The following is a 13,049-nucleotide window of genomic DNA, read 5'->3' as shown; positions in this document are numbered from 1 at the left end:
CCATCTCTGTGCATCTAGAGCAGAGAGAATACATATGCACCAGCAGCAGACACAATTTTCTACACTCTGGGTCCTAGTGGAGCTCCCCCCGCCCCCAGTCTGGCACTGGAGGCGGCCGCCTCAGTTCATTTCATGCTAAGGCCAGCCCTGGTCTTTGCCTTTGGCCAGTACCATATGCTTCAGTAATAACTAATTTCCTCCATAGGAAAGTTATCTTGTTATCTTCCAAAGAATCATAATTAGTTATCCTATCTTGAAACTACAAAACTGATCCCTAATTCCACTGACATTAATGGGAAGTCTCTGATTTCAATTGGTGTTGATATCGGCTCTGTATTTTTATACCGCTATATCAAAATGTTTCAAATGCTGTCTTTTTCCCTGTGCATCTCTTTGAATAGTTGGATCCTGATTTTTAACTGTAAATTTTGTTTTTATACCAGTGTAACTCCATTAACTGTAGAACATTTACTCCTAGTTTACTGCAGTGTTCATGAGATAGGAGTCAGGCCTAGAGAGTCTACATCATTAGGTAACATGTCTTTGGTAACAAAGAGGTGCTGAGAATGCTGTGATACCTTGTGCTCTTATTAGTTGAATGCATGTCATGAGTTTGCTGAAATTTTCACTTAACTTCACCTTTCAAAGCCTACTTTAATACACTAAAGCCCTGCTCCTTATGCATCTAGTTAACTTTGAGTAGTCCCACTGAGTATTTGCAGGATTGGGGTCTAAGCCGTATTTGAGACATGCCCACTTGGAAACAGCAGCAGGAGGAAGATTAGAGGCAAAAAAGAACTGTGCTGGAGAGGGGAACTTGTCTGAGCACACTGGATTGCTTTAATGGTACCCAGGCAGTACCACACCGTTGGTTGCAAGCACTGGGTCCTTTGGGAGCAAAATTTATGAGCCATCATCTCTTTTTGCAGCAGCGACACCAGTACCAGCAGCACCTTGTGAAAATGTAGATATCATGCCTGATGTCAGAATTGGATCCTAAAAGTCCACAAACAGGTACCATGCGACTCTTTATACCAACAATTAACTTCTCCTGTCTCCAACCTCACCTGCTTCCCACTCTCATGTACCTGCTACTCTCTTCCACTCTTTTTTCTTATTAATTTTGGATATTAAGAAACTAGTGGCTGAGCACTAGACAAAGTGACAACGGCAAAATATCAGAAGTGCCCTCAAATTTTAGGTTTCAGAGTAACAGCCGTGTTAGTCTGTATTCACAAAAAGAAAAGGAGTACTAGTGGCATCTTAGAGACTAACAAATTTATTTGAGCATAAGCTTTTGTGAGCTACAGCATCCGATGAAGTGAGCTGTAGTTCACGAAAGCTTATGCTCAAATAAATTGGTTAGTCTCTAAGGTACCACTAGTACTCCTTTTCTTTTTTCTCAAATTTTAGGTGCCTCAATTTTTTTGGTGTCCAATTTTAGGTACTTCTAAGGCATGCTTTTTTGATGTGTTAAGCTCTTTAACTGAAAATCAGGCCACATATGAGTCTAAAATTGGCCATCTTGGAAAAAATTGGGCCCTATAATTTTTCTGTATTTCAGTTTCCTTTATTTGTGTAATAAGGATCTCTCTCTCACACACAGAGGTGTTGTGAGGATTCATTAGTTAATGTTTGCATTGTCCCTGGAAGAAGTGAAGTGCTAAGTATTATTATTATGGTGCTATGAAGATGCAGAGTGCCAAGTATTATTATTATTAACAATGCTCTTGCCTATTTTCTTTTGTCTCAGAGACAAAACAGTAATTTCCAGGCTTCTGAATTTTTGGAGTATGTTGTGATTTAATTCCATGAATGTTTCCTATTTGTTTATTAAAATGTATATCCCAACATCTATGGAACACTCATGATTGTCTATACTTTTAAGGTTTCCAAATAACCCTGAGAACATCAACAAGGAATAAGGATCACACAATACTATGTATGCCAATACATATGTCTGTTTAGTGACAACTGCTGAAGCACTACCAATAAGATAGGATTGAACCTGTTCCTCACACAAGACATTATTTGTAATTTGACAGGTCAACATTTAGATATGACAGTTCCTTGATTTGGTATTTAAGAAAATAACCAGAGGTACTTAAATATCAGTCAATCTTTTCACAGACATAAATCATATAAAGGTCCAGATCCACCACTGAATGCAGCTAAATGCAGCTGTGGAAATAGGGGTGCAAGGATTTCTTCTCCTCTAATCCTGGCGTCCTACTTGTGCCCAGCCAGTTCCCATCTAGCTGCCAGTCTGATCCCAGTACACTTTAATTTATGATGGCTGCCTATGGTCCCTAGGAACTGTTACAATAGCCAGAGATCACTGAGGTGTATACTGGTAACCATGAGGAGATAATATAGGAACTACTATCATTGCTCAATGACATCCAAGGATTCCCTTGTGCAATGGCCAGTTAGCTGGGTTTAGGATACCTTTGAACTGCAAGAGCTCTGCAAGTCTTTCCTGGCATATAAGAGAGTCTATCCCTCAGAATATATGCCAGATTGTGATCTCAGTTATATTGTTTGTAACTCCAAAACACTACCATTAAAACCAATATGATTCCAAAATTTACAGCAATGTAACTAAGATCAGAATTAGGCGGTGCTTTAGTTTTAGATAGAATTGCTTTCAAAACTGCTTGTTACTTCAGTCTCAGTGAAATACCTTAATGATAGACACATTAATTTGTTTTAAACTCAGCAATTGCAGGCCTAATCCTATTGCCCTTACTTACCTGAGTAGTTCTTTGTATGAAAGCAGATTGTTCAAGTGAGTAAAGGATGCAAGATCATGTCTTGCTAGAGGATATGTTTTATGGAAGCATGTAGTGAAAAAACTAACAAGTGGAGCTGGGCGAAAAAGTTAATAGTAATTTCATTAAAATTGTCAAAATTTTCATTTTATTTGCGTTGACGTTTTTGAAACTGAAGCAGTCTTTGCTTCTAAAATTTTTCCAAAAACAGAATGTTTTGGTAAATTATATTTTGTTTTGTATTGGACTGAATAATTTTATTTCCAAAAAAAGGACAATTTTCTGCAGAACATTCTTCATTTTAGAGATTTCGACCAGCTCTATTCACAAGGACCACTGTCCTAAGATTGGAATTTCTGGCTAATTATGCAGGTTCAAGGAGCTCAGGTAATATTCAACTAGATTTACTCACAAAACTGCTATATCCATACACTCCAGAACTTTTCAACCAGATCTGAAACTCATAACTTCAAGAGCCATTTCTAACTATACTCTTAGTCCAGCAGAAGAATCTGTCCTATCTCGGGGCCTCTCCTTCTGCCCCTCCACCCCCACGAACATGATCCCATTTTTTCATGTTCTGTGTGTATATAAATCTCCTCATTGTATTTTCCACCAAATGCATCCGATGAAGTGAGCTGTAGCTCACGAAAGCTTATGCTCAAATTAATTGGTTAGTCTCTAAGGTGCCACTAGTACTCCTTTTCTTTTTGAGAATACAGACTAACACTGAAACATTTCTAATCTGAACAGACATTCCATTTTCTTGCGGTCTCTCACTATATAGTGTGAGACTAATTTGGTTTTCTGTGAGATTGCATATATTGATTTAAATCACATTGATTTGTTTGAGAGCTGTATTGGTCTTATCTAAAATACTGTGTTATAAAGCTTTGTATAATCTGATAAAATTGAAAATGATGTGTGATGTTATGTAATTTATTGCTTTCTGTGTAAATTATCATTAGCAATTGGAGCATCCTGGTTTCTGTATATGATTAATTGATTTTTTCTGTGTGATATATCAGTGTTGGGTTGTTTATATATGGAAATACACAAGCCTGCATGGCGGTATACAATACTAATCAGGGTTGAACTTCACATACTGACTTTCATTCTTGTTAAGGGGAAGAAAATATAGGGACCCTTCCTCATGGGGTATGGGCAAATGTAGTGCTGTATACTCAGTTTATCATTGAAACCACAGAGTCAGATATCAGTGTCAAATATCCACAATGATTATCATGAAATTGATTGCTAGATAAGGCTTCTTGCATAGTCAAATGTGTCACTCATTAATTTATAGGGTGAGAGATCGGTGATAAAAGTAAACCTCTTTCTTAATCATGACATCCGCATGTGCATCATTCTACAAAGCTATCCACATTTTAAAAATTACTAATGGGAAAAACAAACCAAAATTAAGGAAGCTAATACATCTTCCAGTTAGAAAACTGATTCTTTTGTGGGAGAGAAACTCATATTAAAAGGGGAGCCTGTGTGTCTGAGAGAGAGAGAGAGAGAGAGAGATGTGTGCACATGCACACACAATCACTTACTCAATACCAAACTGCAACTAGCTCTGGAGTGGAATGGAGCAGTGATTCTGTAGTAGTAGCACTTTACAACACAGGAAGTATAGACTAGCTTCTCCAAATTAATCTAAAAGTGCAGTTCAGGTAGGTAGAATGTAATTCCCCGGCCTGGCATTTGGTCCGGACTTTGGGAAGAACACCTGTGAACACTGTGGGAAAACATGGGATTTGCAAAGGAAGTGAGTGCCTGAGGACAAATTTATATCTGACCCAGAATAAGGGACCTCCAGCTACAGTGTCAGGGCCTGTATGACAATAAGTCAATACTACAGCTGGTCAAACATTTTCATTTTTTTTTCCCAAATAAAAAATGGCTTGTTTGAAAATGAAAATTTTCACAGGAAATGTTTCTTTATAAATGTTCAGGTGTGTGCACGTGTCTCTGTGTGTGTAGGGGAGGGGTTAAAAAAACCTCTGAAAACAGAACAATTACTGTTTTTGAAAAGGAAAACAGAAAACCAAACATTTGTCAAAAAATATAAAAGAAATTCAGTGAATTGTCTTTTAAAAATAATTTAAAAAATCATTTATTTTTAAAATATTTCTCTGAAAATATTTACCATTTTCCAACCAGATCTAGTCAATACTGAGGCAGAGGAGACATCAACAACAATACTTCAGGCAACATCTGGATTTTTCTCCCATCCAAGTACTGACCTGGCCCAATCCTGCTTAGTTTAATGAGATTTGATGAAACTGTAGCCTGAGGTGATATGGCTTCAGATAAATTGAACAGCTGGACTGGCCATGATTTCTGACAAAGATTAAACTGGATGAAGCCAATCAACTAGAAATTAAATAGGTCAGAGAAGAGAAGAATGGGTGGCTTAAAGTCCTGAGTCATTTCAGCAATCTCCTTCTTTGATGGAGCTGCCCCAGAAATAAGTTTGGTAAATTTAAGTACAACTAAAGCTTCTGTGCCAGGAATAACTCCAATTTTTGTTTCCTTTTGGTTTTATGAGTTAATTGCAGGACAAAGAATAGATTCTGATACCCTCACTCATGTTAAATGGTACTTCACTTTATGAGTAGTCTCATGGAATGTATGGGGAGAAAGGTACTAAATAAGGGTATCAGATTTTAGCCTTAACTAATTAGCGATGAAGAACTGTCATAATCAGGCCTCCCCTTTTTATTTTATTTTATTTTGGCGGGCTGAAGGGAGGAGGAGGGAAGTCTGCAAAGCAAAATATTTCATCATGAACCCCACCTCCTTCTGCAGGGATCCCTAGAGTGCATTGCCACTAACACTCAGATAGTGTGCCAGAGTCCAGGATTTCGGCCTTATAATCTCTAAGAGTTTGGGATTTGAACTTCCTTACCTATAGATATTATTTATTAATTATTTGTATTTTCATTGTGGTTAGGAGCCCCAGTCCTGAACCCCCTGAACTGCTACGTCTTGCACAAATACTGAACAAAAAAATGGTCTCTGTATTAAAGACTGTACAATATAAGTGGCCATGATTTAGCCCAAATTATCTATATGGGTCCAAACTCTGATCTCTGGCAATAGTTTGTTCTGTTGATTGGAGGAAAGGCCAGATAGCTGCTTTCATAAATTGACATGTAAATTTGTCTGTGTGCTGCACATGATTCAAATACATCTACTATTTTCTTTCCTTCAATCAACACAATAAACTATTGGTTTGAGAGACTTTTTGAAAAGGAGATAGTAGAAAGTGATAAATAGGACCTTGTTTCTCTTATTAGAAATGATCAGAAAGATTAATCATTTCACATCAATACACCTTAGTCAAGCTTGGCGTTGCCCTGCTCAACAAAGTCTTTCAGTTCAGTGCCTCCCTTCCATTATCAGTGGAGAGGAGTAGACCAAGCAGAAAGGCTGCACACTAGCCTGGGGCTAAAGTAAATGCATTTAAAAACAGTGTTAAACCACTGTGACAAGAATAGTGTGCTGGGAGGAGGCTGCCAGAGAATCCAGCTGGAAAAATAAAATCTTTTTGTGTGGCAAACACTTAATAACCTCTTTGTTGTGTTGATGGGAATGAGTATTGCAGTTTCCACTTTAAATTGCACATTTCAAAGAAAGTAGCAGTCAGAAACTGTCTTGTCTATGGACCATTTGGATGTATCCTGGCTGGAGGGAATCAGAACTCTGGAGTAAGTTGAATGCAAGGAATACAGGCACTCAAACCCTACCGTTATTGAACTCAAGCCAGCAAAATGCTGAGGTAACACACGTGCTTAGCTTCAGCTGATGAAAGCAGCCAGACTTTGGGAGTAAGATTGATTTAATTGTTTCCTGAACATCTTTCTTCTTATTTGCAACGTGTAGCAAATTCAGCAATCCTGGCATAAAACAGTGAATTATGTGTGTATCTTGGCTATCTGTAACATGTTAAGAGATTTACTCATTTTGTAAAAAAGTTACTGTATATTTTTCTTGTTGACATCAATCAATCAGAAGTGCTCTCTAGTGCATCATGAACCTTAGAGTGGAAAAAAAAGTAAAGTACATTCTCCTTTATCTTAAGTGGCTGGGGCCTGCACCTGAGCAGTAGAAGGATCTGTTATATTAATTCTAGCCACTTTCCCACAGTTAAGTTCATATCTGGGATAGGCTTACTAGACCGTAATTATAACAGAGGTCCACTACCACAATGAAGTTCTGAATGCCCAGGGGTGTGCAGAAGAGTGATATCTGTGAAGTCCTAGCTTGTCATGGTTTGTTACATTATCATGATGTTACTGTGCTTCACTCATGTATTTAACATGTAACATGTTATATTTAATATGCAATTAAGCTAGGTGTATATGATTTTCTCTATTTTAGAGCTGTGGGAGCCTGGGAAAACCAGCCTGGTGTATTTATATACATAAATGAATTTAATTAAATAAAGCTTACAAGCCCTAGGAAGAACTTAATTAGAATCAATGGAGAAATTGCAAGTGATTTAAAATAAAAATAAAAAACAGCAAAGGCCAGAGAGCTAGCTATGAAGTAAGTTTGGGCTGAGTTGAGCTCACACAAGCTATAGATGAATCCGAGCGCACACAAAGGAGAGATGGACCTGAGCCAACAAGTTAGGGTCTGGATCCAAATTCAGAACTGAACTTGCCCAAAACTTGGGGGCTGAAGCCCATTATGCAGATAAGGACCAGATACATAGTTGATCTGAACAATGGTCAGTGGTATGCTATTGTCAGTAGCTCTTCAAACTACTATCCCCAGTCCTACTAGTGCAACTACACCCTGATCTGCAGGGACCTCTCAATGTGAGAGAGGAAGCTGTAAGTTACGTTCTGATTTGTGGCCTAACACTGGAAGTTCCATATTCCATTACCAAAAGTCCTCAGAACCTTCTCTTAGGAGGTGGAATTTTGTTATCTATTAGTTAGATTAAGAGAATGGGAGCCAGGAGTACAGATTTCCATTCTGAGATCTGCCACTCATCTAGTGCATGGGACTAAACAAATCACTTATTTTCTATGAGTCACAGTTCACCCGTGTGAAGCTTGATTGTTTTAAAAATGCTTTGAGAGGCTCAAATACAGGTATGTTGGCAGTGCAGAATGTTACAAATTAAGGGCCTGATCCCATGCCCTTTGAAGTTAATGGATGGGTTCCTGTTGACTTCAATGAACATTGGATCAGGCTCTAGGCTTCCACAGGTGTCCACACAGCACACACACATCATGAAAGCCTTCAGAAATGTTAATTGAAACCATTCATAGAAATGGTAGTGTCATATTAAGGCACGATCTGAACCAATTTAGGCTTTACTGATCCCTGACATTTCTAAACAGAAAAGCCTGGTTGATTTCTCATTTTGTGTCCCAAAATACAGAAACACACTCCACTCCCTTTTGAACTGATTGCCTATGAAGTGTCATTTTAAAAATCAAAGCCATTATTGAGCTTTTAGAGTCTCTGAAACACAAGCATCTCTATAATTAATTGCTACATAAATTCATGAACAAGCTATTTTGTTGAGTTGATACAGTTGTAGTGTTGGTTTCACACTGGGCAGCAGAGCTGCCATATTCCATTGACTCAAAACACCATCACAGATATATACGAATAGAGAGAGAGAGAGAGAGCAAGCGAGAGCGGCCCCTTCGTCCAACACCATTATCCAACTCTTACTATAATGTCAGTACTATGCAAGTCAGCTTCCCAGTAGAGGAGACGTCAATGACGCAATCTGGGTATTTGAAGGACATATCTACACAGTGAATTTTCCTGGTATAATTATACAGCTGCAGTTATACTGGTACAACTCCCAGTGTGGACACTACTCTGGACTCTCCCATATGGGAAATTATAACAGCATAATTATAGTTGTATAGTTATACCCATAAGTTTCACTTTGCAGACAAGCCTGTAGTGTAATTTATTTTATTTACACATATACACCAGTCCAGCAATGGGTGTATATGCATAGTAAAAACACCACATGGACAATCCTCTTTTCCAGAAATCTGAGCTCACACAGAAATGTCCAGTTCCTAGGAAGCTACTTTGTCCCCAACATTACCTCTAAATATAGACAATAAAGCAGATGGTTAGGTTGTAAGTCCTCCTGAGAAAGAAGCTGTGGCAGACAGCAGAAAGCAAACTAACAATAGAGCATTTCTTCCAGATTAAAAAAATTGCTCACACACTAGGCTGTGTCCACACTGTGCACCTTACAATGGCATGGCTGTGCCACTGCAGCCACACCATTGTAAAGAGTTTTGTGTAGCTGCTCTTTACCGCCAGGAGAGAGCTTCCTTGGTGACAAAATAAAACCACCTCCAACGAGGGGCAGTAGCTACATCCCTGGGAGTGCAGCTTCCACGCATGAAGCACTGTTCACACTGATGCTTTTCGTAGTTAAAACTTTTGTCATTCAGAGGGGTGTTTTTTCACACCCCTGAGTGACAAAAGTTTTAATGATGAAAGTGCCAGTGTAGACAATGCCTAAGTAAAAGAAATTGGAGGAGTATGCATTAACAATGTCATTTGGTGTCTCTAGCCACAACACTCTATCTAGGATTAGCAAAGAGAATGAAATGAGTTTGTCATTGTGGTAAACAGAGTTGCGATAGGAACCAACAGATAGGGATAATCTGGTGTCATTGGGTGGCCCCACTTGGAACATCCTCCAACCCAGTATCACAGATGCAGATGCCTCAGTTTCCCTCCTTCAATGTCCTCAGTAACTCCACAACAATGTTTGTGCCTGATAATACCCTCCTTGGGAGCTGTTTATTATAAAAACATAGTGCGAATAGTCCAAAACAAAAGTCCCCAAATATAGGCCATTTATCAACCACTGTGCATATAGTCCTTAAAATACCATGGCATGACACCCCACATATCACACGCCAGTATCTTCCACTACACCTGAGCTCTTCTTCGATTCTCTCCTGTCCTTTTAGCCACCCCAGCCTTTCTAGGTGAAGTGCAACCCCACGCTTCCAGAAAGAACCTTCCCAGCCTCTATACTTGGAATCCATCCATCACAGCCCCTGGCCTTCAGCTTTCTTTAACTCTCTGATTCCAGCATGGAGACATCAACAGATAAGCCCCACTATAGCTCCACTGCCTTCAGCCCTGGGCTTTGGCTCTGCAGCTTAGATATCAGCAGGCAACTCCTGGTGCTGCTCTCTAGCCTTCAGGCCTCTACCAGCCTCTGACTACGGTTTGAGAAAGTGAGTCAACAAATAATTATCTATCTCATAGAGGGCCATTGTAAAAAATAATTCTTAATATTGGTAATAAACTCTGAGATTCCCCAGGCTGAATGAACTACAAAGGTTGAAAATATCATTACTTAGGAAGCTGATATGGCTGTTTTTTGAGCTAAATAGCCTTGGAAATCATCTTCCTATTCTTTAGGTGGTACTATCAAAAGAAAACATCAGAAATGGGGCAGAAAGATTGCAGATAAATAGATCTAACTATAGACAGAAGCACTATTAGTTTATGTAGACAAATTGCAAGATTTCTTTTAATGCTGTGCTGTTTACAACATGATCTAATCAGAACTTCAGTTTGTGTGACCGGGAAAACAATGAACAGCTCATGAAAAATCTCATTTCTTTATTTTAGTTTGTAAAAAGCTAAGGCAATACTATCTTAACTTAATATCTTTGGTCTTTAAATCTACTCAGCCACTATATAAATAGATTTGGCATGTGCATAATCTGCTGCTAAGATTTATGGTGGACGTTTATTAAAGGATTAAGGTGCAATGAAGCCTTTGATGGCTGTGCTACTACATTTTTACTGAGTATTTACCAAAACTGAAAACGGATAAACACATGAGCCTCTCGGTAATTTAAGTTAAAACTACAATTTTCTTCATCTTTGCTATTGCTTAGGAAATTCCAACATAAAGTGATTTGAAAAAGCTTTTTCTACAGTAGCTTTGCAATGGAATATAATCATTTTGCTTTGATACAGTGATCTTCATACTCAAGGTATCTTGTATCTGGAATTAAGTGGTGAGTTAAATACTGGGTTTGCAATAACTGTGAAATGCACAGAACCTATTAGGTTTTCAGATGAATTCTAAAACCAAAGTTTCAGAGTAACAGCCATGTTAGTCTGTATTCGCAAAAAGAAAAGGAGTACTTGTGGCACCTTAGAGACTAACCAATTTATTTGAGCATAAGGTTTCGTGAGCTACAGCTCACTTCATCGGATACATACTGTGGAAAGTGTAGAAGATCTTTTTATATACACACAAAGCATGAAAAAATACCTCCTCCCACCCCACTCTCCTGCTGTTAATAGCTTATCTAAAGTGATCACTCTCCTTACAATGTGTATGATAATCAAGGTGGGCCACTTCCAACACAAATCCAGGGTTTAACAAGAACGTCTGGGGGGGCGTAGGAAAAAACAAGGGGAAATAGGCTACCTTGCATAATGACTTAGCCACTCCCAGTCTCTATTCAAGCCTAAGTTAATTGTATCCAATTTGCAAATGAATTCCAATTCAGCTGTTTCTCGCTGGAGTCTGGATTTGAAGTTTTTTTGTTGTAATATAGCAAATTTCACGTCTGTAATCGCGTGACCAGAGAGATTGAAGTGTTCTCCGACTGGTTTATGAATGTTATAATTCTTGACATCTGATTTGTGTCCATTTATTCTTTTACGTAGAGACTGTCCAGTTTGACCAATGTACATGGCAGAAGGGCATTGCTGGCACATGATGGCATATATCACATTGGTGGATGTGCAGGTGAACAAGCCTCTGATAGTGTGGCTAATGTTATTAGGCCCTGTGATGGTGTCCCCTGAATAGATATGTTGGCAACGGGCTTTGTTGCAAGGATAGGTTCCTGGGTTAGTGGTTCTGTTGTGTGGTATGTGGTTGCTGGTGAGTATTTGCTTCAGGTTGGGGGGTTGTCTATAGGCAAGGACTGGCCTGTCTCCCAGGATTTGTGAGAGTGTTGGGTCATCCTTCAGGATAGGTTGTAGATCCTTAATAATGCATTGGAGGGGTTTTAGTTGGGGGCTGAAGGTGACGGCTAGTGGTGTTCTGTTATTTTCTTTTTTAGGCCTGTCCTGTAGTAGGTGACTTCTGGGAACTCTTCTGGCTCTATCAATCTGTTTCTTCACTTCCGCAGGTGGGTATTGTAGTTGTAAGAATGCTTGATAGAGATCTTGTAGGTGTTTGTCTCTGTCTGAGGGGGTTGGAGCAAATGCGGTTGTATTGCAGAGTTTGGCTGTAGACAATGGATCGTGTGGTTTGGTCAGGGTGAAAGCTGGAGGCATGTAGGTAGGAATAGCGGTCAGTAGGTGTCCGGTATAGGGTGGTGTTTATGTGACCATTGTTTATTAGCACCGTAGTGTCCAGGAAGTGGATCTCTTGTGTGGACTGGGCCAGACTGAGGTTGATGGTGTGATGGAAATTGTTGAAATCATGGTGGAATTCCTCAAGGGCTTCTTTTCCATGGGTCCAGTTGATGAAGATGTCATCAATATAGCGCAAGTAGAGTAGGGGGCGTTAGGGGACGAGAGCTGAGGAAGCGTTGTTTTAAGTCAGCCATAAAAATGTTGGCATACTGTGGGGCCATGCGGGTACCCATAGCAGTGCCGCTGATCTGAAGGTATACATTGTCCCCAAATGTAAAATAGTTATGGGTGAGGACAAAGTCACAAAGTTCAGCCACCGGGTTAGCCGTGACATTATCGGGGATAGTGTTCTTGACGGCTTGTAGTCCATCTTTGTGTGGAATGTTGGTGTAGAGGGCTTCTACATCCATAGTGGCCAGGATGGTGTTATCAGGAAGATCACCGATGGATTGTAGTTTCCTCAGGAAGTCAGTGGTGTCTTGAAGGTAGCTGGGAGTGCTGGTAGCTTAGGGCCTGAGGAGGGAGTCTACATAGCCAGACAATCCTGTTGTCAGGGTGCCAATGCCTGAGATGATGGGGCGCCCAGGGTTTCCAGGTTTATGGATCTTGGGTAGTAGATAGAATATCCCAGATTGGGGTTCCAGGGGTGTCTCTGTGCAGATTTGATCTTGTGCTTTTTCAGGGAGTTTCTTGTTAAACCCTGGATTTGTGCTGGAAATGGCCCACCTTGATTATCATACACATTGTAAGGAGAGTGTTCACTTTAGATAAGCTATTACCAGCAGGAGAGTGGGTTGGTGTGTGTGTGGGGGGGGTGAGAAAACCTGGATTTGTGCTGGAAATGGCCCACCTTGATTATCATACACA

Source organism: Lepidochelys kempii, chromosome 6 (genome assembly GCF_965140285.1).
Source record: "Lepidochelys kempii isolate rLepKem1 chromosome 6, rLepKem1.hap1, whole genome shotgun sequence".
Classification (NCBI taxonomy): Eukaryota; Metazoa; Chordata; order Testudines; family Cheloniidae; genus Lepidochelys; species Lepidochelys kempii.
Note: the sequence above shows the minus strand (reverse complement) of the source record.